The sequence below is a fragment of the Salmo trutta genome, chromosome 4 (assembly GCF_901001165.1).
Source record: "Salmo trutta chromosome 4, fSalTru1.1, whole genome shotgun sequence".
NCBI classification, from domain to species: Eukaryota; Metazoa; Chordata; class Actinopteri; order Salmoniformes; family Salmonidae; genus Salmo; species Salmo trutta.
In genome coordinates, this window is record NC_042960.1 from 55,574,743 (window position 1) to 55,583,062 (window position 8,320).

At 40.0% G+C, this 8,320-nt stretch overlaps 1 protein-coding gene across 1 annotated transcript in view; it reads right to left on the reverse strand.

Annotated features, from left to right (window-relative positions):
- The window catches only part of LOC115192652 (plexin-B2), a 192,887-nt gene extending 192,003 nt beyond the window's left edge, over positions 1-884 (reverse strand). Inside the window, exon 1 of the mRNA XM_029751406.1 lies at positions 409-884. The gene's annotated coding sequence lies outside the window, so the exon portion shown is untranslated. The remainder of the gene's footprint in view (positions 1-408) is intronic.
- Between the last annotated feature and the right edge of the window lie 7,436 nt (positions 885-8,320).

An 8,320-nucleotide genomic window follows, 5' to 3' on the forward strand; every position in this document is an offset into this window, starting at 1 on the left:
GTTCACCATTCATAAATCATTATTTCCATACAGTTGCATCACTTCATAATGCTGGAGGAAAAACGTTTAGTCTGACAAAGACATTACTTCCAATCAATATGTAACCTAAATTAATATGTGAATTCAAGGGATACGTTTTCTTAGGTTTCAAGACAAATGTGCAAAACATGCGTCTCATCGTGTCATGTCTGTTGTACAGCGGCGTAATTATCGGAAGTAATAAATCTACTACTATAATCGCAGTTGTAAATTCAGCAGATGTTTACGCAGGCAAATGAGTATACAGCCAGCTATATTCTAACTGACCCGAAGATGTATTTGAATTCGCTTCTAAATGTATAGAATAGATAGAATATAAAAGACAGACTGGGTCCGTTGCTGTAACGGGAGAACACCCGTCAAACTCACCTTGGAAGAACAGTATAGTTGCACAAACAGAAGCCGTCGGGTTTCAAAGTCCCCCTAAAAATGTAAAATAACCCCCAAGCAAAATGCATGTAAAGTTCACATTTTACTCTTCCTGAATTCGCGCGGAGAGGATTACAGAAAGGCACTGTTCCTTAGAAAATACAGTGGGGCACTGGTTGACAATTTCTACCGAAAGACGACACTCAACAAGAGTCCAGCAAATAACAGGGACTTTCTCCACGCCCAGGTACAGTATCACATGATGATTCCAGGTGTTTCTTCTCGAACTCTGGCTAAATTGGCAACACACCTGTGAGATCCGCTCACATCCGCCGTGAGTGACATTGCATTTGAGAACCGTAACATTGTAGTTGGGAATGCGTGGAGAGGAAGAACGCAACATCGACCGGGACGAGAGAGGAATTATTCTCCTCCCCCTTCCGAAACGCAAAAGACTGTATAGTTCACAGACTGCCAGGCAATGGTTACAAAATATCAAGAAAAGCGAAGGAGCAAGTAGTATAATATGGTCTTCGGTCGCCACCGGCTTGGAATCATTGTAATGAAGGGAAGGAATTGAAATAGCTCATTCATGCGAGTTCACATTCAGTTAAAAAAAAATATTGTAACATATACCGGATAGGTGCAGTGAAATGTGTTGTTTTACAGGGTCAACCACAGTAGTACGGCACCCCTGGAGCAAATTATAGTTAAGTGCCTTTCTCAAGGGCACATCGACAGATCTTTCAATTTGTTCGTTTTTGTATTCCATCCAGCAACCTTTTGGTTACTGGCTCAACGCTCCAACCTCTAGGATCAAGAAGGATACCTGCCGCCCTATGCCCAGTATGGCATAGTTGTCTTAACCTTGATGCTTATTTCATGCAAATCTTAAAGGGTTTTTACTTTTAATCTATTGCAGATTAATGTCTAAAGGGAGATTAGGGCCGTTTTATTCCTCGGATGTAAAAATATGTATTCTAAATCCAACCAACGATTCAAACCATCCAAAAGCATTTGCTTGTCCAAACTTGTCTCTATGGTCATGGGGGACCATGGTTGATAATGATAACTGCATCACGATGTCATAAATCAACTCTAATGTCTTTAAGATGGAGGACATGATAAATAAGGTATTTATGACTATGACAAAGCTCATTCTTTGCAGTTTCAAGGGCAAATTCAATCACATACAGTACCAGTCAAAAGTTTGGACACACGTACCTATTCCAGTGTTTTTCTTTATTGTCACTATTTTCTACATTGTAGAATAATGGCGAAGACATCAAAACGATTAAATAACATAATGGAATCATGCAGTAACTAAAAAAGTGTTAAACAAATCAAAATATATTTTATATTTGAGATTATATATATTATATATATCTCTCAACCAGCTTCATGAGGTAGTCACCTGGAATGCATTTCAATTAAAGGTGTGCCTTGTTAAAAGTAAATTTGTGGAATTTCGTTCCTTCTCATTTGAGCCAATCAGTTGTGTTGTGACAAGGTAGGGGTGGTATATAGAAGATAGCCATATTTGGTAAAAGACCAAGTCCATATTATGGCAAGAATAACTCAAATAAGCAAAGAGAAATGACAGCCCATCATTACTTTAAGACATGAAGGTCAGTCAATCTCGAAAATATCAAGAACTTTGAAAGTTTCTTCAAGTGCAGCCGCAAAAACAATCATGGGCTATGATGAAACTGGCTCCCATGAGGACCGCCACAGGAAAGGAAGACCAGTCTCAGATTGCAGCCCAAATAAATGTTTCCATGTGTGTTATTTCATTGTAATTTCATTGTTTTGATGTCTTCACTATTATTCTTGTGTACACCAGCCAGCTCTCATAGACTAGACATAAAGAAATCCAGGGTACTCAAATTAGAATGATATGTTACTTTTGGTATGGTTACATAAGAAAGATGGTTACTTCAGGCAAAATTAGAGTGGTTGGGTGGGTGTATAACACGACTTTCTATCAACCCAAAGGTTGCGAGTTTGAATCTCATCATGGATAACTTTAACATTTTAGCTAATATGCAAATGTTCAACTACTTACAACTTTTGAGCTACTTTACAACTAACCCTAACCCTTTTAGCTAACCCTTCACCTAAACCCTAACCTTAACCCTTTTAGCTAACCCTTCCCCTAACCCTAACCTTAACCCTTTTAGCTAACCCTAACCTTAACCCTTTTAGCTAACCCGAACCTTAACCCTTTTAGCTAACCCTTTCCCTAACCCTGACCTTAATCCTTTAACCTAACTCCTAAACCTAACCGCTAATCCTAAACCCTATTTTAGCTAACGTTAGCCAGTTAGCTAACTTTAGCCTCCCAGCCACCTAGCTAGAATTCATTACATATCATAAGTTTTGCAAATGTGTTACATATACCGCATTTTGGAAATGTGTAATATATTGTACCTTTTGCAAATTCGTAACATTATACGAGTTGTAATTTGTAACATATCATATGAAATGGGTGATGGACAGCCACAAATTAATAGATACCATACAAAACATAACATATCATACTAAATGGAGTGTCTTAGATTTATGCACATCATCCTGACATGTTTTGAAACATTACATGGTGTTGAAACACTATTTAATCAATTGTAGTGCAACACCTTGCCAGGGACTGGGAGCACTAACAGAAAAGGTTGAAAACAGTAGTTTGATGTTTGAGTTCTGTTTAGTGCAGAATTAGATACCTTCTCTTTTGTTGTCCCTTCCTCTCTCTAAAACATCTAAAACTGTCGTGGTGCCCTCAAACCCTGTATAATGCAGAGTTAGATCTCTTCTTCTGGAGTATTGTAATGTTCAGTGTTGATTTATGCAATAATCCACCTAAGGTTTTACAGCAAACATAGCAAGAATCTGTATTTGTCTCTAGTATTAAAGTATGTAAATGTGGGAATGGTTTGTGTCATCATTAATGTAATTTTGTCTAAAGGTTTTGATATCTGTTCATCCTGAATCATTACACCTCATAGCACAACAAGCTGCTTACTACTAATATATAAGTATAATTGTATTTATTCAAACATGCATATAACATTGTGTGAAATAATAATAAAGTAAAAAAATATTGAATTACCTACAATCCTCTGAAAACAAAGTGGCAACATAGGAAGTGCAAGGAGATTAAAACCAGGCTTCAAATCAGTTCATTCACTCTCTTATATCTATGTTTATCCTCATAAAAGATAATAACATTTTTAGCAACATATTAAGCAGGATGTTTTGGGGGAGTAAAATGAAATGAACTAATAATTGAAACAACCTGCATTCATTTAAATTGGTTGTCATTTAAAAAAGTGCGGCAGTATTGTTGAGGGTGTAATATTCCAATGAAATTCCATTGAAATGTACCATATTACTGCCCCAGAAGTCGGGGATTCAATGCCGCTTTCGCCTGTCCCACTTTCCTTCTTCTCTGTCACCTGTTTTTAATGTCTAAATAAAGGTGGAGTTCCACAAAAAATATTCTCCATATGCCCTTATCATCAATCAATATTTAGACTATAAACAATTTGCATTTCTTAGCCATTTGATTGTACGAGACACACAGCTTTTTGTGTGTGTTTTGTTGCTGCCTTTTTACATGCGCTGAAAACACTCTCTTAAAAAAGATTATTCAGACTGAAGAACCATTTGGGTGTTTTAGAATACTTGTAGTCTTTTTTAAAACACTTTCTGTGTATCATAAAACATACTTTGAGTTTACATTCAAACACAATCCAAACACCAGATCTTAGGTTAGGTGCACTACTGTCCATGGTTTTATTAGCCAATCATGGTGTTTTGAGTCTTTCTATTTTTACAGTGTTGTAGGCCTATACACCGCTTGAAGGAGTGAAATTGTAAGATAATGTTTAGATAACTTAATTGATTTTAAAACCCATATGATGAATGATGAAACCATTTGTTTTTCTTGTTGTATTGACTCCATCAAGCCTAGGCCTGCCTGTTACTAACAGTCGCTGTCTTGGCTTTTCACCTCAGAAGGTGAGGTTGCATCATGCACTGTTAGTTGTAGGCTACACTAGACTTTGAAGAAACTTGGGATTCCTGACCTTTCCAAACACACCTCTCCTGAATGCTGTCGCATTCCAACCAGGGGCTAAAACGTAGCTGCATGTGAGACTGAACACAGATCAGTTTTCTCAACCACCAAACATCATCACCTCACCAACCACTTGAAGAGTTTATATTCCTGCCTGGGAGCCTCATCTCACATAACACTGCAGTTTGGCACATGGAGTAATAGTTTTATGGCCCTGTCTCATAATCCTTGCTGTGCTCTCGTTGGGTGTCAGTTTTGTAAGTGATTTACGGCCATGCAAATGAGCCTGTCTGTCTGGGGGAGCGACGTGTCGTCTTTGCCCGAAGGGCCCTGAGGGACGATGGGGCTGAGGGAGTGTGACTCAGCCCCTTACTGCTGACACAGCCAGAAGAGTGGCAGAGATGCAGCAGAGAGGCTGAGGGAGATGGGGGAGATGGCCTTCACAGGTTTTCACATTGACCGATGAGATGGAAACTAATGTCAGGCAAACAGACACAGAGAGATGGAGTGAGATCGACAAACAGAACACTACTATCAGAGCAGAAACTGAACACTCAAGAAACACAGCTAGGATAGTGGATATAGCAAAACAAGCAGAGCCACATCTGCTGTCTATATGATGCTTGAGTTCACAATGCTTGACCTGTTTGTCTAAGTGTTCAGGAGTAATGAGTTTTGGAAGTAGGTTATAGGCTTGACCACACCAAGCTAGGGCAGCTGTCACACACTTCTGATATGTCTTCATTTCTTGTTCTTTCTTACTTTGGGGGGAAGGAATTATGTGTGTATTGTTATTGTATTGCTATTGCTGCATTGTTGGAGCTAGAAACATTAGCATTTCGCTGCACCTGCGATAATATCTACAAAAGTGTGTACGCGACCAATAAACTTTGATTTGATTTGAATGGAGATCGTTCATGTGAATATGATCAACTGGTAAGCAAGGAATAATCAAGAAACATGCTGTTTGTAGCCTCTATGCTTGTATGATGATAGCATATTTGTATTTGTATTTTCTCATTACATATTGACTAGCGAATGATAGTCAGCCCTTATTGTTCTCATACGTGACGCACTGGGACTGACAGAGACTGACTACATGGTTCATTACTCAAGGAGATGAGTGGAAGGTGGTGATTAGGGGAGAGCACGTCCCCATCCACATCGATGGGGCTGTGGTGGAGCTGGTCGAGAGCTTCATGTTCCTTGCCATCAGCATCACTAAGGACTTAACATAGTCCACACACACCCGCACAGTCGTGGAGCATCTTGACTGGCTGCATCACCGCAGAGAGCTACGCAAGGTTGTGCGGACAGCCCAGTACATTACGGGAGCCGAGCTCCCTGCCATCCAGGACCTCTATATCAGACAGTGTCAGAGGAAGGTCCAAAACATTGTCAAAGACTCCAACTACCCAAGCCATAGACTATTCAACCTGCTACCGTCCAGCAAACGGTACCGGAGCATTGGCTCTCGGACCAACAGGCTCCGAGACAGCTTCTACCTCCAAGCCAAAAGACTGCTAAATAGTTAATTAAATGGTTACCCGGACGGTCTGCACTGACCCAATCTTGCACTGACTCTGTGTACACTCACAAGACTATATACAGTGCCTTCGGAAAGTATTCAGACCCCTTTGACTTTTTTCAAAAAGTTGTTATGTTACAGCATTAATCTAAAATGTATTCAATAAAAACAATCTAGACACAATACCCCATAATGACAAAGCAAAAACATAAATACCTTATTTACATAAGTATTCAAACCCTTCGCTATGAGACTCGAAATAGAGCTCAGGTGCATCCTGTTTCCATTGAACATCCCTGAGATGTTTCTACAACTTGATTGGAGTCCACCTGTGGTAAATTCAAATGATTGGACATGATTTGGAAAGGCACACACCTGTCTACAGTTGAAGTCGGAAGTTTACATACACTTAGGTTGGAGTCATGAAAACTCGTTTTTCAACCACTCCACAATTTTCTTGTAAACAAACTATAGTTTTGGCAAGTCGGTTAGGACATCAACTTTGTGCATGATACAAGTAATTTTTCCAACAATTGTTTACAGAAAGATTATTTCACTTATAATTCACTGCATCACAATTCCAGTGGGTCAGAAGTTTACATACACTAAGTTGACTGTGCTTTTAAACAGCTTGGAAAATTCCAGAAAATGATGTCATGGATTTAGAAGCTTCTGTTAGGCTAAATGACATAATTTGAGTCAATTGGAGGTGTACCTGTGAATGTATTTCAAGGCCTAGCTTCAAACTCAGTGCCTCTTTGCTTGACATCATGGGAAAATCAAAAGAAATCAGCCAAGACCTCAGAAAAATAATTGTAGACCTCCACAAGTCTGGTTCATCCTTGGGAGCAATTTCCAAACGCCTGAAAGTACCACGTTCATCTGTACAAACAATAGTACGCAAGTATAAAAACCATGGGACCACGCAGCTGTCATGCCGCTCAGGAAGGAGACATGTTCTGTCTCCTAGAGATGAATGTACATTGGTGCGAAAAGTGCAAATCTATCCCAGAACAACAGCAAAGGACCTTGTGAAGATGCTGGAGGAAACAGGTACAAAAGTATCTATATCCACAGTAAAATGAGTCCTATATCGACATAACCTGAAAGGCCGCTCAGGAAGGAAGAAGCTACTGCTCCAAAACCACCATAAAAAGCCAGACTACGGTTTGCAACTGCACATGGGGACAAAGATCGTACTTTTTGGAGAAATGTCCTCTTGTCGGATGAAACAAAAATAGAACTGTTTGGCCATAATGACCATCGTTATGTTTGGAGGAAAAAGGGGGATGCTTGCAAGCCGAAGAACACCATCCCAACCATGAAGCACGGGGGTGGCAGCATCATGTTGTAGGGGTGCTTTGCTGCAGGAGGGACTGGTGCACTTCACAAAATAGATGGCTTCATGAGGGAGGGAAATGATGTGGATATATTGAAGCAACATCTCAAGACATCAGTCAGGAAGTTAAAGCTTGGTCGCAAATGGGTCTTCCAAATGGACAATGACCCCAAGCATACTTCCAAAGTTGTGGCAAAATGGCTTAAGGACAACAAAGTCAAGGTATTGGAGTGGCCATCACAAAGCCCTGACCTCAATCCTATAGAAAATTTGTGGGCAGAACTGAAAAAGCGTGTGCGAGCTAGGAGGCCTACAAACCTGACTCAGTTACACCAGCTCTGTCAAGAGGAAAGGGCCAAAATTCACCCAACTTATTGTGGGAGGCTTGTGGAAGTCTACGCAAATTGTTTGACCCAAGTTAAACAATTTAAAGGCAATGCTAACAAATACTAATTCAGTGTATGTAAACTTCTGACCCACTGGGAATGTGATGAAAGAAATAAAAGCTCAAATAAATCATTCCCTCTACTATTATTCTGACATTTCACATTCTTAAAATAAAGGGGTGATCCTAACTGACCAAAGACAGGGACTTTTTACTGGGATTAAATGTCAGGAATTGTGAAAAACTGAGTTTAAATGTATTTGGCTAAGGTGTATGTAAACTTCCGACTTCAACTGTATATATGGTCACTTAGTTGACAGTGCTTGTCAGAGCAAAAATCAAGCCATGAGGTCGAAGGAATTGTCCGTAAAGCACCGAGACAGAATTGTGTCGAGGCACTGATTTGGGGAAGGGTACAAAAAATGTCTGCAGCATTGAAGGTCCCCAAGAACACAGTGGCCTCCATCATTTTTCAATGGAAGACATTTGGAACCACCGAGACTCTTCCTAGATCTGGCCGCCCGGCCAAACTGAGCAATCGGGGGAGAAGGGCCTTGGTCAGGAAGGTAACCAAGAATCCAATGG